Source organism: Canis lupus, chromosome 18, assembly GCF_048164855.1.
Source record: "Canis lupus baileyi chromosome 18, mCanLup2.hap1, whole genome shotgun sequence".
Taxonomy (NCBI): domain Eukaryota; kingdom Metazoa; phylum Chordata; class Mammalia; order Carnivora; family Canidae; genus Canis; species Canis lupus.
Genome location: NC_132855.1, coordinates 2,294,794 through 2,317,412, shown reverse-complemented (window position 1 = coordinate 2,317,412; position 22,619 = coordinate 2,294,794). Strand labels below are relative to the sequence as shown.

Sequence of the window (22,619 nt, the reverse complement as noted above, 5' to 3'; positions counted from 1 at the left end):
TACTGAGCTGTATTTAAATGGATTCTCTGATAAGGGAAATTTTACAAAGCCAGCTCCTACAGGCTTATGGAAATTAATGAGTGCTCAAAATATATTTGTGTATTTTATGGTAAATAAATTATAACTGAATTAAAAACAATAAATAATTTTTATTAGCCCATTTATTTTATTTTTAAAGTTCCAAGATAAAGGAGAAAACTATATATATTTTCCTTATTTTCCATCATTGGTAGCCAAAAGACATTTTATTTTTGATTTTTGTAGGCTATATTTGGAATCTGTAAAAAAGCACATTAAAAGAGGTGCAGCTGCATTTTCCAAGAACTCAAAACCATTTTCAAGTAATAATTTTCATCACAAAAATTCTTTTAAACAGCGTGGAGCTTTTAATCATATTGTTCTCTTTATCTCGAATGTCCTCCTTCCATTTGCCCCAGTCCTCTCTGCCCATGCCCTGTCCCCATGACACACTCTTCTCTTAGAGCAAAGACCCAGCGTACATGCTGTCCCAGCAATGTTTGGTGCTGTCTCCCTCCGGAAGCCAAGGCTGCCTCTTTGATGCTCCACGTGTACTTATCTGATACCATACAGCACAGACTGTTGAGTTACAGTTCCCTGTCTGCATTCTAGCTCCCCTACTAGATGCCTTATTCATTGAGCATCAAACCCCTGTCTGCTTAATTTTGGTATCACCAGGGCCCCCATGTAGCCCAGGATACCCAGCACATAGTGAATCCTCAAAAAATGCAGTAGCCGTGGATACAAAAGAAAGCGACACTGGATTATGTTGGCATATTCATAAAATTATGTTTTGTATGTAGGCTTCTTTAGCTCCAAAGAGCTGATTTGCTCTGAGTGTTCACTTATAATCATTTTACTAAATTAGAGACTGCTCTCAGAGATCAGGAAAGGTCTCTAACTTGCATTTTTGGCAGTTTTTAGCGTGAGCTAACAAGGTGTTATTTGGACTAACAGCACAATCCAGGGATGGGAAGTGGCTGATGGCTCTGTGGTTCAGGAAAGGCCCAGAGAGAGAGTTTCCATTCAAGACCCCATCTTCTTCACCAGTCATCTTAAACATAGTGAATGATTCTTGTTCCCTAAGCACCTTAGATTTCCATAACTATTTTAATAGTGTTTACTATTTTCTCTTTTATCTGATAATAAAAGTACATTGTGGGGATCCCTGGGTGGCGCAGCGGTTTGGCGCCTGCCTTTGGCCCAGGGCGCGATCCTGGAGACCCGGGATCGAATCCCACATCGGGCTCCTGGTGCATGGAGCCTGCTTCTCCCTCTGCCTGTGTCTCTGCCTCTCTCTCTCTCTGTGACTATCATAAGTAAATAAAATAAATAAATAAATAAATAAATAAATAAATAAATATAAATAAATAAATAAATAAATAAATAAAAAATAAAAGTACATTGTGTATTCTAAGACATCTAACTTGGTGGTAAGCCCTCAATATTGAGACAATCTTGCAAAATTTGTGAGCATCTTCATAATCTCCAGTGTTGGAAGTTCCCAGCTCTTATATTTTTGAAATTCTTCCAAATAAACACTTTCAGAACCAGATCTTTAAAAAGTGCAATATCTAGGAGTAATTCCATCCTAAACAAAATAAAACAAAGCACACCCAACGAACGGACCAATCCAACAAATAGTAAGTGCAAAATAAAACGGAAACTGTTTTTGTTCTGCAACTTTCCGAAGGGACACAAAAATCTCATCTTAAGTTGACATACCTTGGTATTTTGTCTCATTTCAATAGCAAATAGACTTTGCTTTTCTATTTTATTTTTTAGATTTTTTTAAACAATTTTTTAAAGTAATCTCTACACCCAACATGGGGCTCAACTTTACAACACGCAGAATAAGAGTCTCTTGCTCTTTCAACTAAACCAGCCTGGGACCCCTAAACTTTGCTTTTCTAAAACACATATGCCTCTAGGAGTCATGATTAATATGGGTTTAAGTATCATCACTGACAATATCCTACCTATAATGTCAAAGCCTGTGAATAAATAATATGACTCTGGATTGAAGTCCCATTGTGTTGTACCACAAATGATGGTTAGATCTTGTCTTTGACTTCTGGCTAAAATTTGTTCTTTTTGTGTGAAAAAATGCAATGCTGAATTCACTAGGTTTCCTAAGAACTCACCAGATGTTAGCTTAAACCCTCAAGTGATATTTTGAGGTATTTAGGGTTTTTTTTTTTAAGTGAGATTACTTACTCCAGAATCTGTTAATCCATGGTCTTTGTTTCTTAGTTGCACCATTCTTTATACTTTGACATATGTCATCTTGGGGAACAGACTCCCAGCATAGTAATGACCTTGCCAAGGACCAAGAGGTGTGTCTTAAAGAATTATAATCTCTTATAACTCGATTTATGTGATTACTGTGTAAAACAGAACTCGTTCAGCGATGATGGATGACAATGCTGCAGGTATTGACTGATCTTTAGAAATATTTATATGACAGGTCCCTTAAGGTTTTGTACATTGTAGAAGAGAATAACTGCACACAGAAAAACGCGTTGTGATTCAGGTTCTTGAGCAACGCACTTCATTATCATATTTCTTCCATGCCCAGCCTCAAAACTGAACATTTGCCAACGTAGTAGAAACAAGTGGCACTTGAGTGAATGCCCTCTGCCCTTCCAGAGCATTGCCTTTGCAAAAAAATATCTATATATATATGCTTTTTTTAAAAAAAAGAATTCTTTGAAAAGATAAAGAATATATTTGAAATCAAAATCTATTTGAATTATTTAGCTTTTAAACTTAACATATTCTCTGAGGTATTTGCAGCCCCAGAATTGCAGACACACGAACATAAGCAGTTCAGCCCGTGCTGACAGTTGTGCTTTGCTTAGAGAATTCCAGCTCTCCGTTCCTGAGACCATAAATTTCTTCCGTGGCTTTCTCTGTCCCCCTGGGGTGTTTCACATTTTTCAAAATATTCGCTTTCTGCTGTTCCATTAAATATTTGCTTTTGGGTGGCAAGAAGTAGAATGTGTTGACAGTCAAGGGTTTGGGACACGGGCGTCAGAGATGGCCCACCAGGGAAGTCCCGGGAGCAGGGTCACGAAGAGCAGCCCTGAAGCTAGGACACGGGAGCCGGGCCCCCAGTGACCTGGACAGATGTCCCTCAGCAAGCATCTTTATTTGTGTCCATCCTGCCCCTCGAGAATGCCCTCATTGCGGGCCGTCTCTAGCCAAGGCTGAAATCTATTCTAACACCTTGTTAGAAGTACAAGTACTCACCTCTGTAACTACCTAGGTGTCTTGCAAACATCCCAGGATGGATCAAATTCCAAGAGAAAAAGAGGGAAGAGGAAGACAAGGGTCGTATGTTGAATGCATATCGTGTGATTTCTCGCCAACCCGTGTGTTATTTCCGAAATGAAATCAAATGGCGTGTTCGGGATAAAACAATAATCCACGTGAATATGGCAAAGTCTGTGGTTCAAAGTCAGAGATTGCAAATTCATGTCTCGGTGAGAGAGAGTCGAGAGCTGTGACCAGGAACGCATGTGAGCCTGGGTATCCTGAGTCACTCCCTGAGACGCAGGTAGGCTCGCCCAACTGTCTACTCTTCCTGCCCCCTGCCTCTTACTCCCTTCCCTTCCTCTGCCATTCATCCTGTCTCCTTCAACTTTCTGCATCGTTTCCTTTGTTCCTCTTCTTTATTTCCTTCTGGCAATGATGAAAACTTGTCCAGAATTCTGCTCATAATCCTTCAGTGTGTCTATATTTAGTCCCTTCTCAATCCTGAGGTCCCCAACTATTCAGAACTGCAAAGAGATGTCCAGATGTTCACGCATACACGCTGGTGGGTCCACTGGTGGTGAAGCCTGCGGCCTTATACAATATGGAGGGTATGCTATGGGGAAGCAAGAGACGTGAAAGCAATAGAAATAGATGTTTTCAAAAATAGCAAAATGATGAATCTAAAATTAAGGTTAGGACCTTGGAAGGGACCCTTGCAAGAGAGGGGCCCTGAAACTTCATTAGCTTCACAGCAGATCCGCCTCTGCATCCATATATAAAAAGCCTTGAAAAATTTTTTACTCCTCTCTTCTATCTTTCTAAAACAGTCATAATTAGATAGCTGCTTCCCCATGTCTTTCCCCTAGGTTATATAAGAATAAATAATGAAAGAAACTTGTTAGTTCAGATCTTCAAGATCTGATTCTTAAGTGGGTGTTAAATATAAAAGCTACATCACAGTAATTAAGTAACTCTTTTTGGTATGCACAAATATATTATAGTGTACAAAAACAGAATTTTGGCTCATTCACCACCCTCGCACTTATATAACTAATAATGATGCCAAACTAATATTACTATGTCTCTTAAAATAATGCCTTAGTTCAAAAGATGCAATAAATAGAATAATTTTTGAGTTCTTAGACAGTTCCTTATTATGCTAACAAAATTACTTCAACACAATGAAACGTGGAACGTTAGCGTTCTATTTTTTCATTATTATTTTATATAAACCTTAAAATTATAACCTCAGGACTGTGGGCCTGCTTTTATCATTCATTGAAAGAAGCCTTTATGTTGCTTCTTATTGTAAATAACTAAATTTACAATGCTTGTCCCTCATGTTATATTTGATGACAGTTAATTGTTAGTTGGTTTTAATTATACATCATAGTCTTTGTTCTGGAGACAATCCAAAGAGTAGATCATCTTGGTGTGTAATTTACTGAAACAGTTTCTAGGCAGCCTGCCATACGAAAAGACCATGTGGTACAATTGTCATTAAAATTAGAAAAATATTGGTATACACGTTTGAATTAAGGATTAGGGGGTGGTTGTATAAATTATGGAAAGCTCTGCAAAGTATTACTGAAGTTTGAGTTCAGCCAAAGGCCCAATTTCTAAATATCAGTACAATACCCAGATACACTTCTTGTACCTGTGGTAAGACTTTGATGAATGCTCCTTCTGCTGGTAGGATTCTAGATCACTCATGAATATTGATATACTCTTTTTTAGCAGGTTGAGTAGGTGGGTAAATATTGTTAGCATCTGAATATTGGATAAGACACCAAGAGATATTGTACAGTTACAAAATATAGAGCGCTTTAGCTTTTGAAATAAAGAGCTCAAAATCTGGTTAATATTTTCTTCAGTTAAAGATTACATTTTACCCAATTTAAAAAATAATAAAAATGCTTGGGCGGTATTTAAAGTCATAAATTCATTCTCATTAAATACGACACAACTGCTCTGCTAGCTACCACTGACTAACATCATTAAACATTATCTTATTTTTATTCTTTTATTTTTGAAACTCAGTAAAAATATGTCAAGCAAAGACTGGCATGAGCTGGCTAAAGATTAAAAAAAAAAAAAAAAACTATGCACCCTTTTGAAATAAAAGACCTGTCTCCTCTCTCCCTCTTCCCCTTGACATCTATCTTAGGAATCTTCAAAAACAAATCTCAGGGCAGAGTGAAAGAAACAAAACAAGACAGAAACAGAACTCGTATTTGCAGAAGTAAAGCAGTCGGCTGCAAATACAACTCTGAAAAACTCAGTTGTTTTTATTTTAGTGTTATGGCAAGGCAATATTCTTGTAGAGTAAAAATTAGAAAAATATAGAGAAACTGCACGTTTGTAAGAAAATGACCAAAAAAAAAAAAAAAAAAACACCTCAATATTCTCCTTTTTCCTAAAATCAAATTAAGTCATGTCAATCAAAAATCTTAACTTTTGCCCCTGGACCTATATCAGTTTACGCACTCTCCAGCTTTGACAGTTCCTTCTGGGCTTACCTAAACCCAGAGAGATACTAGAATGATACGTGAAGAGCTAGTAAAAGTGGGAGTAATTCTCCACTCAGAGGCAATAAAAAAGATAAAGAAGAAAAAAGAACTGATGGAGAGCAGCAGGATCATGAGGACTAGACCTGCTTAGCCCTAAATTTACCCAGCCCAGTATTTGGGTGCTACATGCCCTTATCACCTATCACTCCTCATTTGATCTTGTAATAAATAAAAGCACATTTGACATTACAATCTATCTTCTTATCAAGAGAAGAAAATAAATAAAAATGTCCTACTGTTTTTATTCTTTGATATTAATAAAGGGATTTTATTTATTTATTTATTTATTTATTTATTTATTTATTTATTATTTTTATTAATTTATCATAGTCACACACAGAAAGAGAGAGAGGCAGAGACACAGGAGGAGGGAGAAGCAGGCTCCATGCACCGGGAGCCCGACATGGGACTCGATCCCGGGTCTCCAGGATCGCGCCCTGGGCCAAAGGCAGGCGCCAAACCGCTGCGCCACCCAGGGATCCCCAATAAAGGGATTTTAAAAGTCGTTTCTACATCGTCTTTGTGTTCGATAATGTCAACTAATTGTTGATGTGAAGCCCTCAATAAGAAGAATGGAAGTCTTACCTTCTCTTTCTGTTTTTAAAATTTTCAACCACCCCCCCACACGCAACTAAAATGTGCAAGTCAGAAGAAATACATGAAGAAAGCAGATATATCTTAAAGTGAATAATATGGAATTATAGTTTTGTTTAATAAATACTGAGTTAGGTTCTTATGCCAAGAAATGTGCTAGGTGCTGGGTACACAAAAACAATATGATTCATACCCTTGAGCAGCATATAGACAAGGGCAGTGGCTGGTTAATTGGATTAGAGCAGCATACTAAATGATGCCAAGATCATAGATTCCACTTATGGACCAATTAGTTCGTCTTTGTTCTATAGCCATAGATTGCATACAGATTAGATACTTTCATGGGTTTGTGCATTTGTACTCTATCTCTTGCCAAAAGGAATTTGAACGAGCATCCAGCAAAGATATATAGAGTACAGAAACTCGGTGAAAGATAATAGAAAAGGTTTTTGAGACTGTATTTCATCCTAAGACTGCTCAAGCATACAAAAAGTTTATTTGTATTTGAGCCTATAAAATACATCGAAAACAAAATTACCGATTAACTCCGTAATGTGGAAAATATTTAAAACTGTCAAATGATTTTAATAGAGTAAGGAAATGCAATAAATCCCTGATTCATTTATTAGAAATCATGCCCTAAATAGAGAATTTGGATTGAGAATAAAGGATACGAATAGACAAAGATAGCAATTCACAGAACAGAGAGATTTCTGAGTTGTAGCTGAACTATCAGTGGACAGCATTTTCCGCGATAGAATTATCAGTTAAGTCCTATTTAAGTTTCCTATTTAATTACTATCTGTGTTATTTGCATGACTCTTTAATTGGTGCTGGAATCATAATAATCATCATCTTATTTATTCATTCCCTTTCCTCTCTCCTATTGGTTGGACTGCATATCTGATGACTAATACGTCGAGAGTTATCCTGGTACATGAAGTGACCTTGAGAAGGGGAGCCGATGTCATGGATATCAAGATAGAATGTGTCTGGATTCCTTATATCATGGGGCTCCTATCAGCCCGACCTCTCTTAATTATAGACTTTCTGGGGAAAGAGAAATATGTTCTTATCTTATATAAGACACTGGTTTTTTTTTAAGATTTTTTTAATGTGCATTCCAAATTATACTTAAAAAATATATAGAAAAGCATTTTTGAAATGATGTGGCAGTAGGGTTACGTATGCTTAGGTTGATTTTCATATTAGTATTTCATAAACATGATTTACCATCATTGATGGTAAATAACATATTTGGAAGTTTATTTTGAAAGTATATTGTCCTTAATTTAATGATGAACCTATTCTCTTGAGAGTTAAGAGGTATTAGGAGTCTATGCTGCCAGTTTGATGACTTTAATGAAATTCAGAATTTTTTTCATTGTTAGCCACCATGCAAACTGGAGCACATTTCCAAAAAAAATTAGTCTTTTATTAAAAAACAAAAATTATCAGCAGAAAGAATTGGTTGAGGTTTTTTTCCCTCCTTGTTTAAAATTTATTTCTTGGGGCATCTGGGTGGCTCAGTCAGGTAAACGTGCTACTCTTGGTTTTCTGCTCAGGTTGTGAGATCAAGTCCTTCATTTGGCTCCACACTAGGTGTGATGCCTACTTAAGATTCTCCCTTTCCCCCTGCTCCCCCACCCCCAGCTCTCGTGCATGCGTGCCCTCTCGCTCTCTCTGAAAAAAATAAATGCATAAATAAAAATAAATGTTTAAATTTTATTTCTTAATAGTTTTAGAACAAATCAAAAACTGTTACTTATTATTTTAAAAATTCACTTTATCTATTATGAATATCATGTCTTCTGCTAATATAATTTTATATAAAATTAGAAAATTGGATTAAAAAAAATCATGTGTATATTTCTATTATCTGAGAATCTGTGATTTCCCATTAGAAAAGAGTACTCAACACTATCTGAAACTTTAAATAAGAACTCTGTTGTTTTTATAACATCTAAAATGAACCGATAGATTCTGAAAATGCCATACTCCAAGGAGGTTGCTAGAAAGATGCTTTCAAGAAAGGTAGCTGTGGCTACGATTCAGGCGCTCATTCTGCCCACTGGCTGCAACACACTACTTATCCATAGTCAGGTGAAAAGAAAGCAAGCGGTGTTTTAAAAAACTAAATTATATCTTTAAAAAAACACAGTAGAAAAAAATAAATTATGTCTCCCCATATGACTGCTCTAGCAATCCTTTTTCTAATGGTCTTTCACTAATGGTGTAAAAGGAAGCCAAAGTTAAATCAACATGAAAAAACACAAGTGCCTTGGAGTGCCTGGGTGGCTCGGTTGGTTAAGTGTCAGACTCTTGGATTCTGCTCAGGTCATGATCATGATCTCGGGTCATGGTATCAGGTCATGGGACTGAGGCCCACAAACGCCTTAAGTTTCAAAAATGCATATGTTAACTATTCCCTTGATTCTATTAATTACCTTAAAAAATGGCCCCAACAATACATAAAGTCATTGTTCTGAATGGTTGAAAACCTGTTGTGTCACAGCAATTACATATCTTCTCTGCCAACTCTGAGGCATCCACTCATGTGATCTATCACCAAAGTGCAATAGATGAACCCGCTTTCACCCTCCTCCAAATACACATTCTTAGCTTAGAAGTTACCTTTTATAATTTATCTTTTCCTTCAACAGTTCCCCTGGCTCTGCCCCTAGCCCCACTGGTGCCAGAGACTGGCACAGATTAAATATTAAATAAAATACTAGATACTACGTGAAATACTACATACTGATAAAATATTAGAAACAAAACATATTTGCGAATATGCATGTGACATAAACTGGCAAACATGGAAGAGAGATTCCTGCCAAGAAGTTTTCAAATTGGCATAAGGAATGTATCAATTAAGATTTTTATTTAACTTGTAATTATATTTTTAATGTAAAAATATTATGGTAACTGTCACAGCCGAGAGGAGTCTAAGAAAAAAAAAAAAAATGACTACTAAATATAATGTGGTAGCCTAAATGGGATCCTGGAACAGAAAAGGGACATTAAGTAAAAACTAAGGAAATCTGAATAAATGATGGGCTGTAGTTAATAATGTATCAATATTGCTTCATTAATTATAACAAATGTGCCACACTAGTGTAAGATATTAATAATAGAGGAAATGGCGCATGAGGTATATGGGAACTCTGTACTCTTCGCAGTTTTTCTCTAGACCTAAAACAGTTCCAAAATGAAAAGTACATTTTAAAAAATACATTAAAATATGTTATCCAGACATAAGTATTCAAAAATAATCTCTCATCCAGGGTTGGAATTGTCACTTCCCTTTACAAGCTTCACAAAGATCAAACTTTTTACTTCTTTTGGCACCGCACTTGGGCATGTTAGCAGTCAAATGGCATCTTAATTTTTCATGTTTATTGTATCTGTTCATGGAATGGCAAGTGCAAACCCTGACATATTCACAAGTTGCTACAATGACCTTAATTCTATTCTTTATTTCAGTGCAACATAAAACAATCTAATTGCAAAAATGTTTGCCACCTTATGGTCATAAACTTAAAATGGATTTTACCTCTAGTTAAGAACACAGTTCCCATAATTCCATCAGTACGGCATAAAACACTTAGGACTCAACGTTCTGACTGTGTCCAGTGTAAGTTTTACTTCTTTCTTGTCGTCAAACACTTGCCAAATAGCAGGAGCTCTGTGACGGCGGTCTCTCCCGCGTTGGACCCTCTGGGCATGATACCCTACAGAAGGCCAGTCCCTTCCCCCCCATCATGTTTGAGCCTTCGCATCAGAAGTAATGTGTATGCCTTCCTACGTGACAAAGCTTCCTCGCCCCTAGGCATCACTAGTACTGACGTGGAGGCGAACCTCAGAGATACCCTCCCCCCCATCGTCTGCAAAATACGGTGATGGTAGCGCAGGAAAGGCAGCGTGTTGGAGCTGTCAGAGCAGCCACGTGAAGTTCTAAGTACTTCGCAGGTATTAAAATTCATGTTTAACAAACCCTCTGAGCTTAGCACTATGATTAACGTCATTGTGGAGAAGAGGAAACCGAGGCCAGAAACTTTAATTCACTTGCCCGAGATAACCAAGTATCAAGTGTTGCAGCCAGGTTTTGAACCCACGTAGTGTAGATACAAATTCTCATCACCCGCTGCCTCTCAGAAACTTGTCAGTGTGTGAAAATATCTGAGGAAGCATAGTTTTGGGAGCTTTTTCCAAATTCCAGCCCAACTTTAGCTAAAAGCACTTCATCTCGATTTATGAATTGATACATGCGTACAATTTTACTAGATTCCAGTCTCCCGAAGATTCTTTAGGGGAAGGGAGCTCCTTGACATGTATCTTCCAACAATCCAACATAAATTTTGAAAATTCTCTACCTAGTGAACCCTAAATTCTTTCCTAATTTTCTCCCTTGCAAACTCATTCCCAACTACCTTAGTCTCCCACTGTTTCTTGAATATGTCAAGAACGCTCTCCAACTGAAGGCATTACAGTTTTTCTCTCTAGAGCTTTCCCCTGCAGAGCTCCATGGTTCATTCTCATTTTTTTTCCACACCTCTTCTCAAAAAACAGTCACCTCATCAAGGAGACCTCCACAGATCTTCCCTCACCCTGTGCACACAAAGCCCTGTTACCATGCTGTGTTTTCCCCCAAAGAAATTTACCGCCATTTTAAATTATTGTACACTCAATACTCTAATTTTTATTTGCCCTGTTCCCCAAGTAGGTGGTCTTCTCGAGGGCAGGGACTAGTTTGGTTTGCTGGGAATCTCCAGCACTTGGTCCACTATAGGCGTTCAATAGATTTTTGTTGAATGAATAAACGAATCTAAACAGTGTTGCATGACTTCTGAAACGTGTAGTGGGATGCACTCACTGCGTACTGGGATACACTCATCAATAATATTTCTTTTCTTCCTTGGTAATTTATACATCCCCAGAATGGCTTCTACATTAGTTGAATCCAGTAAGTTGTTACTATCTCATTTCCTGCACAGCAGAGGCATTTGGTTATAAATTCTGATAGTGTCATTTTTTTTTTTTTATCAGTGGGACTATGTGTGAGAGTTTTGGGTTTTTTTTTTTTTTTAATTTTTCAAGATTGTGTTCTCAACTGTCACGCGGGGATGATAACACCTATCTTGCAGATTTCTGTGAGGAGGAATACCTCGAAAATACTAAAGCTGTAGGAACTGTCAGGCGAATATACAACTGTTGATCATTGAAAGTGTTTTTGCCCCTAACAGAATAGGATCCCAGGCCAGTCCATTTGTGTTCTATCGTAACAGCCCTCCATCACTTTTTCCTCTCCATCACTTCCCAAACCTGGCAACAAATGGAGTTTCTCCAGTTATGCTTCCTTTTCATTCAGATGATTAGAGCAACCTGAGATGAACTGCCTCTGCCTTAACCCAAATTTTGTGAATTACCGACCTGTATTATTTATTCATGCCAATGCCTCCCTTCGTTGACATTGAATAATTGAGAGTTGATTGTGTTTGGGACGATCAACAATCCCATGGTTCACTTCGCTTTTCAAAGCACAGAATTCACCAACCTTCAAAAGAATAGAGGAATGAATCCATTTTGAAAAAACACAACGGAAGCACAAAAATTTTCTCTACACTGAGAATTGGTCATGATATTAATGAGAAAATAGATTAAAATCAACAACTGATAGAAAAGTCAAGAAATATTTTGAATATATACTTTATTTTATTGTAAATACTAGATATCGACCATTACTTAAATATGAATATTAAAATTCTTAGTATATACTATGGTCAGTTTTTTAACACTTTTTTAAATTTGCTAATAAAAAACCGCATTGAATCTGTTGGGCTATATTAGCATCGCATTAACTTCTTCTAACCTTCAGAAATTAAGAAAAGGTAGCGATTATACTCTTAACAATTTGCTTTAGCATCAACTAATTAATCATTCATTGCCCATGGCACTAATAAGTCATTAGTCTTGTGGGGGCTCATTATAAGGAGCAATATGTAGACAGGTTCATTTAGGTAATCCTTTCTGAATGTTGATGAGGTTATTTGTAGATGATACATGCATGTTAGGATCAATTATAACAAATTAGCGAGAGGTTTTGTTTTTTTTTTTCCTCCTTTTTTATAAAGGCAGGAGGGATAAAGACTTTCAAAACAACAAAGAATTACCGTTCTGAGATGCCTTTGAAGTTTCTTTAAAATGGATAACTGGAGCGATTTTCTACTGAAATGCAATGGTAATCTATTAACCTGAGCAGCTCACAAAATTCTAATGACTGTGCACACACAGACTGAAGCATGTTTTGAGAAATGCACATTCGGAAGGTTTTAACCTCTCGAGACTTTGAAGCCAACCAATAGAGGCAATCAATAGGCACATTGCATCATTACTTTTCTTCTCCCACAAACAAAAAAAAGAATTGTTTTTTAAATTACCTCATTCATTTAGCTCTTAAATTCTCTTTGCCACTTATGATACAGGTTTAGGTTGTGTCTGTGTAAGGTTAAAGAATTTAACATTTTCAAAAAAATAAAAAGAATTGAACATTTTCTGGATGCCTGGGTGGTTTGGTTAAGCATTGACTTTGGCTCAGGTCATGATCTCAGGGTCCTGGGGTCTGGCAGTGTGAGGCTTGCTGCTCAGCAAGGAGTCCCTTTCTCCCTCTGCCCCTACCCCCATCTCTTTTTTTTTTTTTCTTCCTCTCTCTCTCTCAAATAAATAAATAAAATCTTAAAAAAGAATTTAACATTTTCATAGACTCAGGCACTCCATTTTAAAAAACAAATTATGGGACTGATTTTTTTTTCTTTTTTTTCACTAAAGTGATCTTCCCATTACACTAAGTTAATGGAATTAATGAGTTGCTTTGGTCTAGACAGATACATAGTAAGTGGATGAGTATAAAGATACAGAAAAACCTTGTTCTATTTTAAATAGGTGTAACACTTGATGCTATTTTTTTCTAATTGCCGATCGTTCTTGATTTGTTTGCATACATATGTATGGAAAAATATATCCTTAAGGTAAAAATCTACATTTACTGTGAAAAAAAAACTTATTTTAAAAAACTTATAAAGGGATTTAAAATATCCAACCAAAGGCCTTAATAATACTGTATACTTCAAGAGTTGTGTTGAAGGCAGTTTGAGACCACGTTACTACTCTAGCAAAACTCACAATGCGTTATTAATAACAATTTAAACCTACTAATGAGCATTTAAATGTGAATTCGTTAACACTGATGGCCCAAACGCTGGCCGTGGAAGTTTCTGTGTTACTTCCGTTGAGCTCCAAGGGACGTGTGCTGGAAGGCCTAGGCAATGGTACCATAGTTTATTTTATTTTTTTTTTCTGTTTATTTTATTTTTTTTATAAGTTTACTTTTTATTGGTGTTTAATTTGCCAACATACAGAATAGCACCCAGTGCTCATCCCGTCAAGTGCCCCCTCAGTGCCCGTCACCCAGTCACCCCCACCCCCCTCCCACCTCCCCTTCCACCACCCCTAGTTCGTTTCCCAGAGTTAGGAGTCTAATCTGGAGTGTCTCAGGCTTACAGTTTCCTGGAGAAGATGTTGCAAATATGAGCAATATAAGCTAGATCTGACTCTCCCAGTAAAAAACTGGTATGATTGAAGGTTTTGCTCGCGACCCACGACCTTCTCCTGTTCTTACCTGTCCTCACCAAAAACCCAGAAGGCAAAGAATGCTTTGTAACTGTCAAAAATGTGAAAAAATACTGTCAAAGGAACAGGAAATCAGTTGTGAAGCAGAAGTCATGGTTCAGTTTTCTCAAAGACGAGCATATAAATCGCAAACGCCCATGTCATAGGCGCCCCACAAATATATGTCACACGGTGCCCAGCGCGGCTGATCCCGAGTTCTTGCAGGTTAAATTAAGCATCATATTTACTCAATTAGGAAGGACATTTGAACAGAACTTTCCAGGACCCATGCACGTGAAGTTGCGAGGGCATCGTTTTTGTATTGTTTTGTTTTTGCTTCGTTTGTTTCTTTGTTTTTGCTTATTTATAAAGGAGTTTATTGTTACTGCAACAAATCAGTGAATGTGAGCTTCCAGATGGATTGTGAAGCCGGGAGGGTCACCCCTACTTCCGCTGCTCCTATTCCTGTCTTGTCCCATTTTCCAAGCCCATTGTTCTCTTGTGTCCTTTCTTAAGACAAGAGTCCTCAAAGAGGTAAAAATGGACCTGCCCTACGACCCAGCAATTGCCCTGTTGGGGATTTACCCCAAAGATACAGATGCAGTGAAACGCCGGGACACCTGCACCCCGATGTCTATAGCAGCAATGTCCACAGTAGCCACACTGTGGAGGGAGCCTCGGTGTCCATCGAAAGATGATGGATAAAGAAGCTGTGGTCTCTGTATACAATGGGATATTCCTCAGCCATTAGAAATGACAAATACCCACCATTTGCTTCGACGTGGATGGAACTGGAAGGCATGATGCTGAGTGAAGTAAGTTAGTCAGAGAAGGACAAATATTATATGGTCTCATTCATTTGGGGAATATAAAAAATAGTGAAAGGGAATATAAGGGAAGGGAGAAGAAATGTGTGGGAAATATCAGAGAGGGAGACAGCACATGAGAGACTCCTAACTCTGGGAAACGAACTAGGGGTGGTGGAAGGGGAGGAGGGCGGGGGGTGGGGGTGACTGGGTGACGGGCACTGAGGGGGGCACTTGACGGGATGAGCACTGGGTGTTATTCTGGATTATTAAAAAATAATTTAAAAAAAATAAAAAACCAAAGCAAAACAAAGAAAGAGTCCTCAGCCGTCCCTGTGTCCCTGGGCCGCCGTGTTGCTCCCCGCCGGCCTGGGCCCAGACGCCAGCAGCCCGGGGCCTGAGGCGCCGTCCTCCGAGCTCTGGGCGGGTGGCTGGGGGTCCCGTCAGAATCCCGACCCCTTGTTTAACCTGAGAGGTTCTGCTCTCGGGGTGACCGGGCGGACCAGGGCGAAAGCACAGGAGGGCCCTGGGCTCTGAGGCGCCGGTAACCCTGGAAGCAGCTACTGCCCCGGGCCCGGGGAACAGAGGGGAGAGGCTGGGGTGGTGCCAGCAGCAGCTGGGAGAAAGGGCCACCCTTCCCAGGGCCTGGGACACCCCCACCCCCGGCGGCCGGTGGCCCTGCTGGTGGGCAGGAGCTGGCGGGCCGCGCCTTGGGCCTGGGAGCCAGCGAGACCCCGCGCTGGGCCCTGCCTCGGGGTGGGACCTGCGACCACGGGGAGGAGAGCAGCAGGTCGCACCCAGTGGAGGGCCACGTCCCTGCCTGGGGAAAGCGCACGGGAGCCAGCTGGCCCCAGCGACACCAGGGTCGCCGCTGAGACATCCTCACTTCAGAGCCAGCACCTCAGCCTTTTAATTAAACCTCTTCCAGATGCTCAGGACGCTCTTCCTTCCAACGTGTGCCCCGTCTTGTCTCATCCCCCATCAGCCTCTGAGGTCCTTGAGAATAATATCTGCATAAGATTCCTATGATCCAAATTTCAATGAATACCGCTGAATAAATGAATATATAAATTCCCCCAAATCAAAGGCCTTTCCTTTTCAATCATAAGTACTGAATGTTTTATTATAAAAGAAGATCGTTAGAAAATTAGTTTCTCTTTTACTTGACACTTCAAGTAGTTTCTCCAGGATTTTATTGAGTACGCTCATCATAACACATGTATCCAAACAAACACACACAAGAGAGTGTTCTTCTTGAAAATCCATCTTTTAGTAGTCCCTATAATTACGCAGATTTTGCTTTGGTTTTTCAAAAGGTTTATTGTTTCTTGGTCTTGGTCTAGCCTTACGCACGCTTTTCTCCACTAAGGGAAAGTGAGCGGACTCTCTCAAGGGCCGTAAGTTGAGGTCACGGGGGTGAAATCAGCGGAACTTCATTAATAAAATTATATATAAACTTGTCCGAGCTGGGACCCACACGTACTTATCCACACATACAAAATACACACGTACGGACTCAACGTGCCGGGCTGTACTGTTCCACGTCAGAGCTACAGGACGGAAAGGTCTCACTCTGCGGCCTTTCTATAGCAACTCATTCGGACGCACCCTAGAAAGTGTTGCAGAGAATTCTGCATAAAGCTCTGGCGGTCGATGTGAGAAGTATGAAATCATATTCTACCTCACTGCCAAGCTTCCACTTGCTCCAAAGGAAACCACTTGTTCCAGTGGGATGATTTTATGTATAGCATGTTGGGTTCTAATCGAGGAAAACAGAGGTAAACCAGGAATTGATTATCCATCTTACAAATTATTGACAACACGATTACTTTTATTAAAGTAATCCCACTGCATTAAAGTAATCCCACTGCATATTTAAGAAGCAGTTCCGTTTATCAAAATTGGATTTGCACACAGTTTTACAGGGAATGATTTTTTTTTTTTTTTTTTTTTTGGTGGATTGATCTGTATTGCATGAGGCACAATCACGGTTAAAACTGATGAGAGGTAGACTTTGCTAATGATGTATTCAATATCCTTTTTGAAGAAAATAACGAAAACGTTATTCCCAGTATGGTTGTTGAGTCAGAATCGCATCTTCTGTCTCTCAGTGACTGTTGTTCACTCGTACTATCCGAAGCTGGAAGTTCAAGTTATAATTAATATCGGTAAGCTGTCGAGTGTCTGCAACATCACTATTTAGTGTCTGGTTTCTAAAAGAAGTAGTGCAGCAAAAGAGTCAAAAAGCACAGGATCTGGGTTAAAATTGCAATCTCCTTAACGTACTAGCTACATGACTTCAGGCAAATTATGTAACTTATCTGAACCTCGCAACATACAACATAAGGAGACTTCTATCCATCTCTTACATTTGTTATGTGGATTAAAAAATTTGGGGGTCAGATGCTTAGCACATGGCTTCAATGAAGGGTAGCTATTATGAATACACGACCGGTGTCAAGTTTAGCCATTTTTATCTGTCTTCAATACATATGTAACACGAGTAACTTATAAGGATATTCATTTCCGGAGTGCATTTAAATACAAATCCCCTTGCATTTCATAACCAGTTTTCAATCTACTACTACTGTTAATCTAAAGCCTCTTGTGCTAGTTAAATAATACATTTTAAAGATTTTACACTAGAATGTGCTACAGGCCTTCTTAGAAGACTCCAGAATGCATTTGGTCCCCTCTACAGTTCTCGGGGGCATACTAATTTCAGCCACTTATGAGTAGCACATGCTGGAGGCACTTCACGGCGGGAGAGTATACAGTCGTGTATGCCCGAAGAGTTTGTTAAATAGGGGTCTGTGGTTTTGTCTCTGTCAAAGATAAGCATCAGGTCGGGAAATTTTTAAAAATGGATGGGAAATTGCACCCGTGTAACAGGATACCTGGCCCTTTATGTGTGTCATCTCAGGATCAGAAAGATTCTGCTGTAACGTTTCTCTAAGGCTATGTATCTAAACTATCTGAACTATCCCATCCATCCGAGGAGTCATTTCTGGCAAGAAAAAATTGGCTATGTAGTGTTGACTCACAATAATTTTCATCATAAAAAGATTCTTAAAAAATGCAGTTGAGACATTGAGACAAAGGTTCACTACTTAAAAATAAACTAACCTAAGAGCGCCTGGGTGGCTCAGTTGATTAGTCTGTCTTCAGCTCAGATCATGATCCCTGGGTCCTGGGATCAAGCATCAAGCCCAGTGTTGGGCAAGCTGCTCAGTGGGGCGTCTCCTTCTTCCTCTCCCTCTGCCTGTCCCCCTGCTTGTGTGCTCTCTCTCTCTCTCTAATACATGGATGGATGGATGGATGGATGGATGAATAGATAGATAGATAGATAGATAGATAGATAGATAGATAGATAGATAGATGATAGAATTTTAAAAAATTAATGAAATAACCTAAAGAACAAAATGAAGCAAATAGCTTAGGTATTGAACAAAAGATAAGATGTTAAACCAACAAACTCTTATGATTTTTTCCCCTTGAATCATCTGGAAAATCATCACAATTCTTAACTTCCTTTGAATTCAGTAGATTTTCCCTAAAACTCGTCCATACGTTAAACCATCCGCTAAAATAAAGTTCAACAATGAAGATACGTATACAGATTATAGTCATTCATTCCGTAAACATATGGATATGATGTGGAAAATATTGTTAGGATGAATCTAAACTTCATTATATTTGTTATGTAGGCAAGAAATATGGGTTCTGAGCTAAATTAGTAGCTAGATGAGAAATGAAGAACTCAAGCAACAACTTGTTTCAATATGATAGCGCTTTGCCGTAGAATGAATAATGGCTCCCAAAGATGCCTGTGCTCTAACCCCTGAAACTTGGGAATATCTTTCCTTACCTGGCAAAAGGGACTTTGCAGATGTCATTAAGATTGCAGATATTAAATATCATGAATTTTCCAGGTAGTTCCAATTTAATCACATGATCTTTTAAGAGCAGAGACCTTTCTCTGGCTGGAAGAAGAGACGCCACAGAAGAGAAAGTCTGAGAGATTTGAAGCCCGACAAGGACTGGACATGCTTGGAAAATAGGGACAAGGTGACAAAGAATACAGGTGACCTTGAGTTGCTAAGCATGGCTCTTGGCTGATAACCAGCAAGGAAATTAGGCCAATAACCTGGATGATGTTAGAAATGGTTTCTTCTCAAGAATTATACATACCCCGTGATTCCACATAAGAGCCTCGATCAACTGACACCCTGATTTCAGTTTTGTGGGATCCTGAGCAGAGAAACCAGCACCTTCCACCTGGACTTCTGCCCCAGAATACTGAGATAATAAACTCTTGTCGTTTTAAGCCACTTAATTTGTGGTAATTTATGATGGAATCAATAGAAAACTAGTATATATCTTTCCTCAATTCTCTTTCATCTGGAAGTGTTACTTCATTAACAGAACCATCAGGCAAAATAAAACTTAAATAATAAAATCTACTCGTATATAGCGGGGGTTTTTACACTCAAGCCTGACTCATTACCTTCATATTTATTTAAAATAGTTTCTAAAATTCTTATGTGATTGAAGTTAATGTAATATTTATGCAATCAAAGTTAATGTTAAGACATATAATGATTTTATCAGGTAAGCCATGAATATAAATTACAAATTATCATAATTATTTAAGATCATAATATTTGCATGGTGAAAATATTTCTTCAAAAGTAATGGTTGTTCTCATTAATTTAGTGAGTACACTTTCACAATGAATATATTAATAATAGTTCTTTGCAATGAATAAATAATAATAACCATATAAGAGTAAAAATAATTAATATACGGGTAGAAGAGTCCTTGTTTAAATAGTTTTATCTGTTATTTATGCATAATATGATTTAGCAGAGGAAATGGTACTTAACAAATATTATTATTTCAGTAATCCCAATTCTGAAAACCTATTTTAATGAAACACTTCTAAATATGAAGGAGTTATGCATAAGGATATTTGGTAGAGTGTCATTTAAGATAACAAAAATATTGAAGTGAACTAGACAATAGGAAAATGTTTACACAATTTCTGGGATACAGACTCACCAAAATATAATGTACCTATATAGGCAATAGCTGTGAGCACATACGATTTTATTTTAGTGAAAATATATAAAAATCCAGATTATTAAGATTATAATTATTTAAAAATTTTAATATTTAAAAAGAAAGGGAATACATATAAATATTAATAGTTCTTTTGAATAATGGAATTATGGCGATAGCTCTTTTGTTTGTGTTTTCAAACAATTTATGGTTTTATGACTTGTATGATTTTATTGAGATGTATTAAAAATAAGTAGCTGAATCATCATCCCTATTTCTTAAACCCTTCAAATCCAATGATAGTCTTGCTTCTCACATAATTCAGTAGCTTGATGGGGTCTAAACTTGGAGAGGAATAGGTGTTGTGTTATTCTTACAGTAAAATTTAAAAATTAAAAAAAAAAAAAAAACACTTGACAATGAGGAAGAAACCACTGACCCTTGAGATTTTCCTCATAGGAAGCACTAAGGGACCCATTCTCTGCAGTTCATCTGTACCCATCCCCGTCCAAGCAGCTTTGGTTCTCTTCTGGACGGCAGCCACAGTCACCTCCCCTTCCTCCAATCCTCGTCTCACATCCCACTGTGGTCAGAATGATGGATTTCAGTAGAACTGCCTGTGTCACCTTGCTTACATCTAATAGCCCGACTGAGCTCTGAGGTTAAGGGATAAAATTCGTAACTTGGCTAACAAGGCTGAGCACGACCTACATCCCCCACCAGCCTCTCCAGCTGTTTTCAGGGTCCTCACATTGTCACTCTCTCTCCTTCAGCTCCGTGGTCCTTCGGTCAGCATCCCAAATACGGCATGCTGTTGCTCTTGCTGTTCCTTCCGCACCACTTCCCCGTCCGTGATGTTAGTGCCCACTTACCCTTCCGATAGCAGCTCCAACACCTTCATTATAGCTCAGGATCTATTTGTGTTGAATATTCGCTTACATAATGCTCATTCCTTTGGAGCACTTGTTCATATTGGCCTATGCTTAGACTTTCATGTTTATGATTATCTTATTCACTTAATAATTAACATATTGCAAACCCTGGGAGGACAGGTCTGTCCTTGTTACCTTTGTTTGTTCTTGCCACAGTGACATATGATAGGTGTTTAATAAATATAAATATTTTTAAGACGTTATTTATTTTCAAGAGAGAGAGAAACAGTGTGAGTGAGGAGAGGGGCAGAGGCGGAGGGAGAGAGTCTCGAGCAGACTCTGTGCTGAGCTCTGAGGCTGACGTGGGGCTCCATCCCATGACCTAAGCCTTAACCGAGAGTCAGACGCCCACCTGACTGAGCCACCGAGGCGCCCCTTGTAAATGTTTTTCAAAGAGTGAATGAGGGAAGGAAAGTTATACTGTAAGTTAGCTCACTCATAAACACAAAAGCTCTTTTAAATAAAAATCAAACTGGTAGTATAATATGGCAAATGAAGGTGCCAAGGGACAAGCATTAATCGTTTCATTGGTAGAGTTAGTGTTATTGCATAATGGGCCCATCGGGTTACCTTCATCTAATCCATTTAATATTTGAATCAACAAATTGTTATTTCATGTTCTTTCCATAAACCTTTTGATTCAAGTTAGCTCCTGAAGTGCTTAGGTTTACAGGAAGAAAATAAAATGGCTTATAAAACTGTGAACATGCTGGCTCAATTGTTGGTTTTGCAGTTCATCACGTAGGCTACTGTGAGCATTCTGACTTTACATAAAGTTTTACATGTTAGTTACTGTCAGTATAGCCTTAAGAGGTGGTGTCCTTTCAAAATAGTGACAAAATTAAGTTTGGGGATTTCTGGATTTCGCTATAACTATGACCTGTGAAAAATTTACTGAACAAGTTACCTTATTACTCTGTATTAAGGATGGTCGTTTCCAATGTATAGTCCTTTATAATGCACCCTTTAATGTGAGATGCTGCTATTGTTGACTTCTCCACAAGATCAGAGAAAAAGAACTCTGTATGTGTAGGAGAACAGAAATCTTCATTTAACAAACATCTCCCGAATGAGATCGAGGGACGAAAAACGTTCTTGACCTTGAGAAGGTTACAGAAAAGTAAAACATGAATCAGTGAAATAAAAGAAAAAAAAAAACAGTGGGGGGAAAAAAAAAACCCATCAACAGTGTTTGTGTTCAGGGATACTCCAGAGAAAAAATAGAGACACCTGAGTCAACTTGATGAAGAAATGTGATAACTAGATCATGGGGCAAATAGGAAGCAAAGATATTTTATTGTATTAGTCGAATGATCAGCTAAACCAATGACACGTTTAATTTTTTATTGACAATAAGTTGGTAGTAAATGAAGGAAAAGATTAAAGTATGGAATTCAAAAAGTAAATAAAATAAAATATGGAATTCAGAGCATCTTAGAGACAGAGAGTTTGGATGTGTATATTAGTAAAGGTAACCCTAGGCATTATTATAGTCTCCAAATTTTTAGTGGATGAGTGTCATAGAAGTTTAGTTAGCCTTCGTGTGTCAGGATGGGTGTCTTCCTTCCCTGTAGTGATTCGAGAACCCCTGTTTCATCCGTCTTTTGGCTCGGCTAGCCTCTCTGCATCTCTGCAGCTAAGGAGAAAGAGAATGGAGAAGGCACACCCGCTTCATCAATTATCTGTTACATATTCCATTGGTAGGAACTAGT

At 38.3% G+C, this 22,619-nt stretch overlaps 1 protein-coding gene and 1 long non-coding RNA gene across 3 annotated transcripts in view; both read left to right on the top strand.

Annotated features, from left to right (window-relative positions):
* Window positions 1–8,135, top strand: part of LOC140608578 (uncharacterized) — a 227,574-nt gene extending 219,439 nt beyond the window's left edge. The window contains exon 5 of the long non-coding RNA XR_012010556.1: window positions 7,364–8,135. This is a non-coding gene — a long non-coding RNA (uncharacterized lncRNA). The remainder of the gene's footprint in view (window positions 1–7,363) is intronic.
* The window catches only part of KCND2 (potassium voltage-gated channel subfamily D member 2), a 476,195-nt gene that overhangs the window by 235,092 nt on the left and 218,484 nt on the right, over window positions 1–22,619 (top strand). The window lies entirely within an intron of this gene.